Source organism: Crinia signifera, chromosome 8, assembly GCF_055691185.1.
Source record: "Crinia signifera chromosome 8, ASM5569118v1, whole genome shotgun sequence".
NCBI classification, from domain to species: domain Eukaryota; kingdom Metazoa; phylum Chordata; class Amphibia; order Anura; family Myobatrachidae; genus Crinia; species Crinia signifera.
In genome coordinates, this window is record NC_139224.1 from 22,809,387 (window position 1) to 22,822,133 (window position 12,747).

At 43.2% G+C, this 12,747-nt stretch overlaps 1 protein-coding gene across 8 annotated transcripts in view; it reads left to right on the forward strand.

Annotated features, from left to right (window-relative positions):
- The window catches only part of FOXP1 (forkhead box P1), a 552,073-nt gene that overhangs the window by 225,852 nt on the left and 313,474 nt on the right, over nt 1-12,747 (forward strand). For 7 of the 8 annotated variants that reach the window (XM_083155991.1, XM_083155980.1, XM_083155986.1 and 4 more), the window contains exon 5: nt 455-509. The exons of the other annotated variant lie outside the window; for it this stretch is intronic. The gene's annotated coding sequence lies outside the window, so the exon portion shown is untranslated. The remainder of the gene's footprint in view (nt 1-454; nt 510-12,747) is intronic. 8 annotated transcript variants of the gene reach the window in all.

Below are 12,747 nucleotides of genomic sequence, written 5' to 3' on the forward strand. Positions count from 1 at the left end.
CCTGTACTATTCTTTTTACTGCTGAGGATAAGGATCCAAAAAAATTATTAATTAGCCATCGCCTGTAATTCCAGCGGTGTAACAAGAGGGGTAGCATCAATGTCTCCAGCTGGTTCTAATTCCCCCTTGTTTATAGACTTCACAGAAGTTGTGCTAGAGAGATCGGAGCAGTGCTCGCTGTGTGCTCTCAGTTGCACGCCTCACAATGCTGGGCAGGTAGCAGTCACAGCAGACATGTGAGTTGAGCCAGTTACTCATTTGTGGAGTGTTTGTGTTTATGCAAAAGGGGCCTCTTCCTGCATAGTTAATCTAGAGTAAGGCAGTGGCTTTTGTTGTGTTTAGACCACATGCCTTCAGTTCTTCCGTACACTTGTGTGAAAGTACACAGGGCCAGGATAGTCCTTTTTCCCCCAGCGGATTTAAAAGTCTCTCCTTTCTGCTTCTTTTTCCTTAGTGGGATTACACACACATGTGCAGAGCATTACACAGCTGCTTCTTCCTATGAATGGGTAAGTGTACCTTCACTGTCCTACTTTGCATTAACGGTGCTGCACCTTTGTACTGAGTAGTGTGTTCACAACTTGTCACTTAAACGCCACTTAGACGACACGTAGAGAGGCCATTTGTGGTCGATCAGCAGTAAAACATTATTGTGTCTGACAGGACATATTCTCTCTGTGTGTATATTGAGTGTGCTCAGTTGCTCGTACCACCGTTCATACCTTGTGTTAGGAAAATCTTGTTTAGTTGCTTTGAAGATAATACTTCCATTGTTTACATGCACAGACCGGTAGAGGCTGCACGATACACCCTGGGAACAGAACACTGTCTTTTTTGGTGTGGAGGGGAAAGTGGTCTTTTCACTGGTATCAACTTCATGTCAGACATGGGAGCCTTTTGCAAAGATCACAATGGTACAAGTGATACTGAGGGACTGTTAAGCTCGCACATAGCAGCCCCCCTCTGCTTTTCGCAAGGAGGGGTGGGATGGTCTTGTAGGCATGCTTGGTTAACCCTTTCAGCCACATAAGGATTCCGCTCTGCGAGCAGCTAGTAGGAGACTGGAACGGTGTCAGAATCATCTGAGTTTAATGAACTTGTGATTTGGATTTTTTTGAAAAATAGAATTGATGATTGCTCCCTTTTGATCTCGTACAGAATAACCCCACCCAAACTAAGGTCGTTTTTACAGATGTGTGGTGAATTTAGCGTGCTCCTTGTCCTAATCCAGATGAGTTTTTTAAAGTTGTGCTTTATTTGACGCTTGGGTATGAAAAGTTTGTGCACTTCTAGCAACACTGTAAAATGTTGCATTAATAAGCACCGTCGGTGTAAGCTGAGTAAAATTCACTAATAATAATAAAAAATAATCCAGTTTACGCAGCAACACATAAAACACTGGGCTTTTTGGTAGTGCAAAAAGAAAACCATTAACTCATTCATTGCTGCACCGTATTCACTCATCCAAACATTAGGGTGTGCTGTTACACCACGTGTAGAGGGAGATTCAACGTTACGTACCAATATGCAATTTTCTGGCTGTGTCAATAAGCTCGGAGCATTGTCTGATGGGATTTTTTGTCTAATGACAACCCGCTCCCCCCCCCCCCTCAAAAAAAAAAAAAGTACAGATAAAACATCCTTATACACCAAAACAATATATGAACCATTGTGTTATATGTACATCCACATTTTAATTATAAATGTGCATTTTTTTTTTACCTATTCGCATTGTCTTACTTTTAGGAAATAAGAAAAAAAATAAAAAAATTTATGAGACTCATTCAGTCAAAGCCTTCGGTATGATTAGCGCTTTTGTGTTCCTAAATTTTGATTGATAGATATAATCGTTGCCATGTAAAAAAAAAAAAATGCAGACAGGTACTTTAAAGTTGCAGTGACAATAGCTATTTGCATTCTCTTTATCTTATTGTTTAACACGCGTGGGGGCTGGGACGCTCTGTTTATTAACCCTTATTGTGCAGCAGGAAAAAAAAAGTCTGCCGAATGTTTTTGGAAATCATGCATGCCCCCCCCCCCCCCCCCCAAGTTTCCCCACTTTTATAGCGAGATAAGAGAATATTCCCAATTAATGTAATAAATTGCCGCTTGGATCTGCAGCAGGTTCCCCTCCATAGTAAGGCGAGCCCCTACCCCCTTTACAATCGCAGTAAAGAAAGACCGAGTTTACAGCATTATATTAGCAGATATGAGCTTTCAATATGGAAAATGAAATTGTCTCCTTGGTCGAGAATTCATCTGTCCTTGGATGGACTGATAGACATGAATATGAGGTTAATTAAAACCAGGGGAGGGGTCACAAGTTGAGGGGGGGAGGGGGAGGGCTTGGGTACAATCCTTAATTTTGAAGTCAGTAGAATAGATTAATTTGGTGCTAACTGGATTTTAATTCAGACTATGACAGTCTAGAGCACCAGCTCATTATCTTTTACAACGCGGAGAAGTACGACAAGGAGAGGAGCACATTAAAAGATTCTGGCGCTGACCACAAATCATACTGTGTGTAGTGGAGGGGATGTTCTGTGGTGCACTTGGCTTAGGGACGGGGAGCAACTGCGGCCCAAACATATGGGAATGTATAGTGTAATTGTCACTGAAACAGCTGGCTCCGTAACATACAACATCCGTCATCGTCTATTAATAAAGCTTGTAGACTGCGCGTAAGTGGACCATCAAAATAACCAACCACAACTTTCACTTACAATAAATAGTTTCTGATTTTAGTTACAATTTAGCACTTTTAAGTCTATTTTATCATAATCCTGTATTTAAACCTTGCTTAATGGTTCTGGGTAACATTACATGGTGCTAGGGTATCATCAACCGTGGTGTTATACTACTAATTATAAGGCTCTGTACATACAATGCGTTTAATCATTTGAGTGCCAAGTGAATTTGTCAAAATAGGTGTGAAAATTGGCAAGTAAACATTTGGATTCATCATGATGACCTGTAATGTTACCTTTTATATAGGAAATATAATCATTTTTTCTTTCTATTTTTTAAGACATTTTTATTATTTGAATTTATATAACAAATGTAAGCAATGCTGGTATTTTTTTTGGCTGATATTTTGATCATCTCTCACAGAGATGCTGGCACTCAAAGGGTTAAACATTTTGTTTTCGAGTTCTAATTGGCCTCTAGTACCATGAATTAAAAATAAATAATACACAGGTATTGTAAACATTTACAATTCAAATGATTGAGGTATAAAGGCATCTTAAATGGAATGATTGTGTTCATTCCCACTTACAGTAATGTTTGTAATTGGGCCTACACATGGGGGAGATGTGTAGCAACTGACCAGCAAAGATGTGACTAGCCCAGTTGCTATTGGTTACTGCGTACGTACATTTTCTCCCTCATGTTACCTTTGCCAGTGATACAATGTTGCTGGGCCCACCATTTAAATTTAAAAGTTGCCCTTGATGCAGTGTTGTCATCTGTTACCCCTTTCACACCACACTTGTTAAATGGTATATTGCAGTTTTTTTTCACATTTCAACACGTTTAGGGCTGCAGTGGGAAAGCGTCAGAGTTGATTTACCGGTTAAAGATAACCAGTATTTCCTACACGTTTCAGAGCCGTTTTTTATGCAGTGAGAATGGCTCTGAAACGGTATTTAGTAAAAACAACAGATTACAGACCTGTGATAGGCTGGCTGCCTTGAAACGTGTTCAGGGGATTAAACGGGTTGACTGATGTGAATGGTACTTAAACGGTATTTAAAACGGTAATCTACTGCAATGTGGAGGCTCAGACCCGTTTTAAATACCGTTTCAAAATACCGGTTTTTGAAACGTTTTGGCAGTGTGAATGCGGTATTAAAGACATTACACCGCAATGTCTTCATGAAGGGAAATAAGTTATACTACAGCAGATACAGTACGAGAGGCATTTTTAAATCACACGTTATTTTTTGGTAATGATTAGCGTGATTTGTGACTCTGTTCCATTGAAGTCTAGGGACAATATTTAATTTAACCTTAGGGTAATCTGGTTGTTCCCCCCTTGTATTAATGCAAGAAGCTAAGCTTCTCTGTGATGATTTAATGCCCAGGTGTTTTACTAAGTAATATCAGAGGAATACCGTGAAAAAAACAGCAACTAAGTAAGAATATATATAGTTTTGTGGTGTCAGGACAAAATTGCTACATGTTTCATATGAAAGGCATATACCGGTTGTGGTGTTACCCACATACTATGGCTATTAATTATCATAGTGATTCACTTATTTATTTCCGCATATCTCAGGGGTTTTTAATTTAGCCTCCGCTACTGCATTCATTGGTTTTGGTTAATATCACTTACGTATATATAATACGCTTATAAATCATTTTTTAGTTGTCTTCGGCAGTAGAAGCCATTTTTATTATAGTTTTCTGCAATGTCTTCTCTGAGGAAGAGTTGGCTAAGTTTCATAGGGTTGGAAGGCCGACAACAAGATGGTTGACAGTGAAAAGGTCAACTTGAGTTTTTCAAAAAAATTTAACGATATTTGGAAAGAGATGCTTATGGGTAATTCTATAAAGAATACGAAGGGGCATAATTTTGTATGCTGGTGGCAGGAGGTCATGGCACATAGCATAGTATAGGTCGTTAGATACGGTTAGTTGTTTTGATGCCGGATTGATGTTTTTGCACTATTTGCAGTTGCTTAGATTTCCTGTTTACACTTGATTGTAGAAACCACAAAAAAAAAAGTGTCATATTTAGCTAATTAAAAAAAGACTGTATTGTACTTATCAGTTTTTAAATGGCCAAGCAGCGTGTGTCATCTTAGTACTGTTACCTATATCTGGAAGTGCGCTGAATATTTATCGTACTGGAAATGTCTACTTTTGGTGATAGTACTGTAGGTTGGTGATGTTCAAGTAAAACTACATAAGCCAGTGGTTCACAAACTGTGTGCCTAAGCTCCCTGGGGTGCCTCAGGACACTTGTAGGGGTGCCTTGGGTTGGTGGACCAGGTTCAATTCATATTAGTTATGGTCAATGTAACAGGCAAAATTATTGCTGGTGCCAATCATAACATATGTGGACAAACCGAACCAAATCCTGTCCCTCACTAGATAACTGTGACATATACACACAATGCACTTACTTTAATATTTTTTTTCCAAATTTCTCAATAAGAAGCATTTGGCCTAGGGGTGCTGTGAAAACATTTTGATGCTCTAGGGCGCCGTGATTCAAAAAAGTTTGGGAACCTGGGTCATGTTTCTGTGTTGCTTTTCCACATGCGCCTTAGTGCCTGTGTGGAAGGAATACGGAGTACCCGGTAGAAACCCACGTAAGCACAAGGAGAACATCTAAACTCCACACATATAACCATGGTGGGAATTGAACCCAGACCTCAGTTCTGTGAGGCAGTAATGCTAATCATTACAATACCCCACATTTCTCACTTGTGCTATAGAGACACCCAAAACCGCTGCGTAATGATTGCCAGTGGGTGACTATAGAGCGCATCCAACGTCCAATGATTTTTCACATGAATCATCATTTTCCTTGTCCTCTCCGCTGATCTACACCTGACCTGATTCTTCTCCAATATTGAAATACTCCTTCCATGTCTATATTCATCTCCTCTTCTGTCTAACTGCCTTAAGAAGAAATACATTGAGTCACATTGAAACTTTCACCTGGATAGTGTTTAGAGAATTCAATTAAGCTGGTAAACAGAAAGTTGTTGTTCTAGTCAGCCATGTAATTGTGCACCTGTGGAATGTATACATGCAACATGAGCTTCCCACATTCCTGCTACCAGCCGCGGTCCTTGGGGCTAGGATGGGAAGGATTCAGCTTCTCTGGTTCTCTGGTCCTTGCTGCGTGAGCTTCCTTCCACGTCACGTTCATAGTAACTTAGCCTTTTATCGATAATATTCCAGCCCCTGCCCTATTGAAGCTTACAATCCGTAGTCCCTATCTAGTCAGATCGCTTAGAAGTAGGGCTTAAATTGCCCTGTGTGTGTGTCCCTTTAGACCAGGGGTGGGGAACCTTTTTTGTGCCAAGGGCCGTTTGTATAGGGAATAAATCCTTCGGGGGCCATATGTAAAAATGTCTCTTACAAATTGTCCTGCTGCAGCCGTCCCACGCTCCGGCGGCTGCTGCTGAATAGGACTGACAGTCTCCAGTTGCTGTTGAATAAGAGGAATCTTGGGAGAACTACCGACCTCTCGCGAGAATTCCCCTTTACTTGACTCCCGGCAAAGCCGCCTGGTGGGTGGGAGGGCCCCAGGGCCTGAGGTTCCCCACCCCTGCTTTAAACTGAGGAGTATCCACAACTGCTGCTCAGGGGATTGCAGATGTCTTTACTCTTTGGTTTGGTCTTCAGCCGAACTGATCTAGAGTCCTTCTTTTATATAAAGGTAGCGGCTTGTCCCGATGTTGGAGAGCAGTTGGCCTTCTTCATTTAGTATGGAAGCAGTAAGGATGTGCTATCACGTTTTTGCACATTAGTTTATTTATGTTTTAGTTATTTTGTAGTAACAATGAATTATGGCTTCTTCGTCTCCATGGGAGTAACCATATTATGGTCTCAATGTGGCTTTTGTATGCAGTGGAGCAAATTATTGCAACTGCAGGTGTGCAGCACCGGTCTCGTAGAGGACTCATTCACAAGGGAGTATTTGGGGTAGGTAACGGGGGAGTGTTGACTCGAATGCATGTATGTTACACGGGGTGTGTGTGCCTCCTACTGTGATCCTATATGCATTACAAAGGGCTCTGGCGTCTTACTTCCAGCAGCCACAGGATTACGTAGTTTGGCCAATGTGCATCCGATTGTGGCATCTTTGTACACGTGGAGCGGGTGAGAGACTCTGTGCTCTGTACAGCTCTGCGTAATGCATGTGCTCTAGGAGTTAAGGATTCTTCCTCTGATTCCTGCCTCCCAAGATTTTACCTGTGCTGCTCCCTACCTACAGAATTATCTACCTATCCTTATCAGACTCTCCACCTCTCTGCAAAAACGGGCTCTCAAAACCCACTCCTTCATCAAACCCAGCCATACCTCCTTCCAATCCTCTGTTCCATGTTGTCCCCATCTGTGTCACCCCTGTCTGTCTGCCCTTTCCCATTACAATGTAAGCTCTCACGAGCAGGGCCCTTTGCCCTTGTGCTTTTAAGCCGTCTACACACTGCTCAATGTGCTAGCCAATTTTGACTTGTCAAAAATGTCTAGCAAGGTTAGCCAGCATCGCACCGGGTGTATACTGCAGGCGATAGCGATGCATGGCCCCGCGGTGACACTGTCACTTTGCCTGCCTGCCATGTGTGCACCCCTTTATCATTTCCTCCAGTGGTTCACAATCTCAGTCCTCAGGACCTGGCACAGGGCACCAGGCAGGAGCACTTTGTATCATCTTGTGTCACATTTTACACATCCACAGATGACCTGAAAAACATGAACTGTGTGTGGTCCCAAGGGCCGAGTTTGAGAACCTGTGATCTACTCATACTCCAACAGCACATAGCCCTCGGTTTCTGCCACCCTAATGCTTATCGCAAACAGTCCTGGCATACCTGTGTTGTCCGGACCGTGCCACACTGCATTGACTTCTCTGTCGGCCCATAGACTGCAGTTGCATTTTCCTGACCGCAGGGGACGCACATTTAATAGCTTTTTTCGGTAATCTGCATGAGAACCTGAATTATCCCCCTTGGTAGGCGCTGCAGAACCCTTCTGGCGCCCTATAATTAAACTATGATGATAATAATAATAAACATATGCAGTAGCAAAGAATAGCTGAGTGTGAATGTGGCCCAGTATTAGAAGTCACCTTTATGGGGGAGCTATTTAACAGGCTGAGTAAGGTCCCTGGCCACATAAATCTCTGCCTCCAAGTGACTGCGACACTTGTTATTTGACAGAAGATGCTGGAACCGCGTATATGCATATACAGAACGGAGCGTTTCTGTCTCGCACAATCCCGATCTTCCTCTCTCGCTACCTGACGTGTTCAGGTTATGAAAAACATTGCGCAAACATCTAACTTAATTTAAAGTAGCCCGTTTCAGCAGTTTTGTTTTTCAAATTAAAATTGAACATGGCTCATAGTCCTGCGTCTCCGCCAGGCGATCAGATCTGCAATGCAAAACACTAACCACAGGTTTGTCTGCTAAACATGCAGAAAATTGTAGCGGCACAATAGATAAACATAAATCAGTTTATAGGACATATTCATAATAACATCGCTCTGCGAGCGGAGGGGGGGAAGAGAGCGTATTATTCTGCATTTAACAGTCTGCCTGTGTCAACTGATTCCCAACATGAAATTGGATGTTTCACACGATCGCGTCGAGGCGGCTGTCTCAATTCTCCCTCCGCCGGAGATGGCCTGATATTTATTTGTGAGGATTACAGCACCCAGGTCAAAACTTTGTTTACCGTCTCTAAACTTGTAGCCATTGTCCACCTCCACATCACTTTGTACGCCGTCCTGCGACTTTTACTAAATGCATTGCTTTCTCTAGCTTTCTTTTCAGTGATGTTTTTGAGAGATCCGTGTTCACTGTCCAGGGGGTGCATTGTAGTTCTACCAGGCATTAAAAACACGGACCTCCTACAGAGTAGCGCAACATCGTATTAGATCGCAGTTCCAATAGGCAACTATGCCCGGGAACGTAAAGGCATGCCTGAAATGCAGTGCGCATGCATCACAGAAACACCCACAATTTGCACCGCAAGCAGGCATGTATTAAACACTGCATAAGCCCATCTGTTTGTAGTTCAATTTGGACTCTTTTGGTTGCTTAGATCCAGATTACTGTAATTGAGATTTCATACATTTCCTCCAAAGCCTATAATTAAAAATGTAGCTATGTGACTATTTATCAATAGTTAAAGTGCCCATACACAGGTCTGATTTGGCCTGTTTTCACCCAATTCTGACGGATCGAGTTAAAAGTGGACATCCGATCCGATGGGCGGTCCTGTGCGGATCGGAGTTGAAGATCATATCTTCTGCACGTACAACCTCCTTCTTGGCCCTCCTCACTGCAGTGGGGAACAGGGATCGCATGCAATATGTACCATGCAGACAGACCACTTGCGAACCTGATGCCTGGGAAGGTCGCAGGCAGCTCAAGGGGGAATGGATGCCAATACACTGCTCCGAGAAGTCAAAGCAGTGCATGGCCTCCTTTTACTTATATAGGAGACACATATTCTTTTGTGCTTCACCATTGGGAACAAAACCATAATGAAACAAGACTGGGTTATAACAATCCTGCAAAGAAGGTAGGAGGGCCCTGCTCTGGTTTTTTTTTGGGGGGGGGGAGGTTGGCACTAAACCAGTGGTTTCCAAACACGCAGTCCTCAAGGCACCACAACAGGCCAAGTTTGAAAGATTTCAATGCTTAGCCACAGGAAACTTAGCAAGTACCTCAGTCAGTTTGATTATACCAGGGGTTCTCAAACTCATTCCTCAGGACCCCACACAGTTCACGGTTTCCAGGTCACCCAGCAGGTGCACAGGTGCACTCATTACTAACAGAGACATTTAAAAGATCCACAGGTGGAGCTAATTATTTCACTTGATTCTGTGAGACCTGCAAAACATGCACTGTGTGGGGTCCTGAGGACCGACTTTGAGAACCTCTGGATTAAACCATCTGTGCACACAGGACTGTTGGGGTGCCTTGAGGAACCTGTTTGGGAACTACTGGGCTAAACTAATGTTTGGCTGTGTAGTCTAGTTCTATTTTACAGCAGGATCTCCTTTCTAGAACATCTCATTAATTATGACATCATCGGGAACCGGGTTTCTGAACCGGTCCTTGGCCAAAATGTACTTTCCATAAATGTGTTTTATTTTAAAGTTCTTTTTGAGTGATATAATATTATTATTATTATTATTATTTTTAAATAGCTTCACCCTCAGACCCAGGGTTCCTGAACCTAAAGGAATAGTACTGATGTAACCTATTACTGATCTAGGCTTTAGTGATGTCACTATAAATGAGACATCAATGGAAAATTAAACTGATACCTTTTCTTATTATTTTATGTCTTTTGACCTTTTTGTGCAAGTTTAACACCCACCAGAAGTACTTTGATGTTGGCTTTTTGTGCACAGAGTATCTAAAAATAATACTATCGGATGCTAAGGACGGTGAGTCTGGGAACTATTAAACCATGTTTTGTGGTTATGTCTTTATGTGAAATTCTGTAGGCAGCTACCACAATATGCTGCTGTTTGGAAAGTGGAGAATATGGTATGACTGGCCTGTAGACGTAGTACAATAAGAGGATGTACAGTCTCTCTCAAGATATGGTTTGCCTTTGGTTATTTTCTATGCCCTCCTCGGCTAGAAGTGTGAAGTATGGCTGACTTAGATATTAGGACGCAGTGACACTAAGGGGGGTATTCAATCACCGGCGACCATCTCCCAATGGGGGAGATGGCTGCCGGGCCCTATTCAATGCTGTCTTCCTCGACAGCATTTAACAGTGGAGCTCGGCAGAACGAGCCCGACTTCACAAGCAGAACGGCCGGGAAGTGACGAGCTTTCGGCTGCAGCTCGCCTATTCCTGGCCGCAGCTTGTGGCCACGCCCCCTTCTTGCCCCGCTGCAGGCGGGATATGGAATCCCGCCTGCAAATTCTCGGTCGAGCTGACCGAGAACGGGACAGGGTCACGGCTGTCGAGCAGGCCTGACAGCCGTGACCCCAGATTGAATACCCCCCATAATCAGTGCTGTGTGGATTACCATGATCTGTCACACATTCTCCCATATCTTAGGGTCATCAGACCCCTCTGGCATCAGATAGTCTGTGACCCCAAATGATCCACTCCTGGTTTCCCATATGTGTCACCGTGGTTACCAGAAAGATGTCACATAGAAACAACTGACAAACGAAGATACATAAAATACTGTTTTTTTTTTACTTTTATTAATATTGGAAGGGAGATTTAGTCAAAACTGAATTATCTAATTACTAAGCCTTAAGAACGCTGTAAGGGGTAAATTTACTAAGATTGGGAGTTTTATTGAAGATATTGCCCATAGCAACCACTCAGATTATATCAACTATCTTATCGAAGGTGCTAAATAACCAAAAAGTAGAATCCTCCCAAATGGCACATGTATGACATCAGATCCAATGCGCATCAGAGTCTGAGGTCAGACGGGATGCACATAAGATAAATCGTATGAGCGGCCCATCACCGGCACGCGCGCGGGGGGGGGGGGGGGGCTTTTAGCTGCTTAGAGAAACACCTCCCTTTTACAAAGTTTGACAAATATACCCCTAAGTGAGGCACTACAAACATGGACCCAGGGCGGGATGCACTATCCTAAAATAAATGCAAATAAACCTCCAAAAATTACCGCATTCCCCATATGCAGCAAAGCTTTGGAAAGTTCGGCGCTCCACATTGCCAACGCCATCTGTGAGTGATGCTGCCTAATAGAACCCTATGGTCTTCTTACCGCAGACTTACCTGTGAGGGATCTGGTAGTATCCTACTGCTCGAGCATGTGCATGCCAACAGCCAATCATGCGCATACGGACTATCCTAGTCAAAAAAGTCCCCACCCCACAAGGAGGAGCTCTGCTAGAAAGTGCTTCCCAGCTTTAATCTAATGGTGCGTACACATGGTACAATCCAGCATGAGATTTTGACGATGTAGCCAAAATCGCACAGGTTTTTTTCTTTGCGAACCCACAAATCTAAACCCAGATAGAGAGGGCAGCAATGATGATATAGTGCAATTCTAATGTATGACTTTTATTTAATAGCACATGAGTTAGCAAAGATTGCATAGCAAGTCGAATAGCAAAGGAATCACACAGTGTGGAATCTCACCGTGTGTACACACCATTGGTTGTACATGCAAACATCAAGCATTGCACCCACGGTGTATGGGCATTAGTTCGACCCTATGAAGGTCGACAACTGAAGGTAGGCGGGGCTTAGTTTGAAATGAAATGTGGTTAGGCTAATGTCGACAGAGTCAGAAGGTGGACACATGCCATAGATTGACAATGGGTAGGTCAACTCAAGTTTTTCCCTCAAAAAATCTTTAACCGATGTGCCGACAAGCGGTGTTTCATACCCTACCATCCACTACGGGTTGGGAGGAGAATAAAATAGTGTGCCGAGTGCAGTGAGGTACCGTGACCGAAGCACGGCGAGAGCAGCGGTACACGTAGGCGGTGTCCATGTCAACAGTTGAGACAAGTTAAAACCTCATGTCAACCTTTTGTCGGTTGACCTTCACATTGTTGACCCAATGCTGGCGTCGACCTTCCGACCATGTCGATCTATTCCAGCTGTCGACTTAATGCCTGTCGACGCTGCCCCATACCCCCGCCCACACAGAGAGAGATAAGGTGCCCTAAAACTTGTAATATGGCTGTTAACACACCAAGACTCCGCCCCCTCTTCATGTCGGGGCCTGTCATTTGTCTGCACAGCCCTGACTACAAGCTCTAGATCCCAGCCAATGACTCGTTGGTGTTTATTTACGAAGATGGCAGTTCTTTTGAAAATGATGGGATGTTGCCATCGGAACCAATCAGAATCTAATTTATTTAGCACCTTCTATCGAGAAGATAATAGATTCTGATTGGTTTCCTAAAGCAACATCCCAATAGGACTCCCATCTTAGTGAATAAACACCATTGCGAGTGGCATTAATAACGCAGGCTGCGCGCATTTTGTTTTTCTCTGTCGGACTACGAATCTGTGCCTCCTGTTTTGTACAAGCCT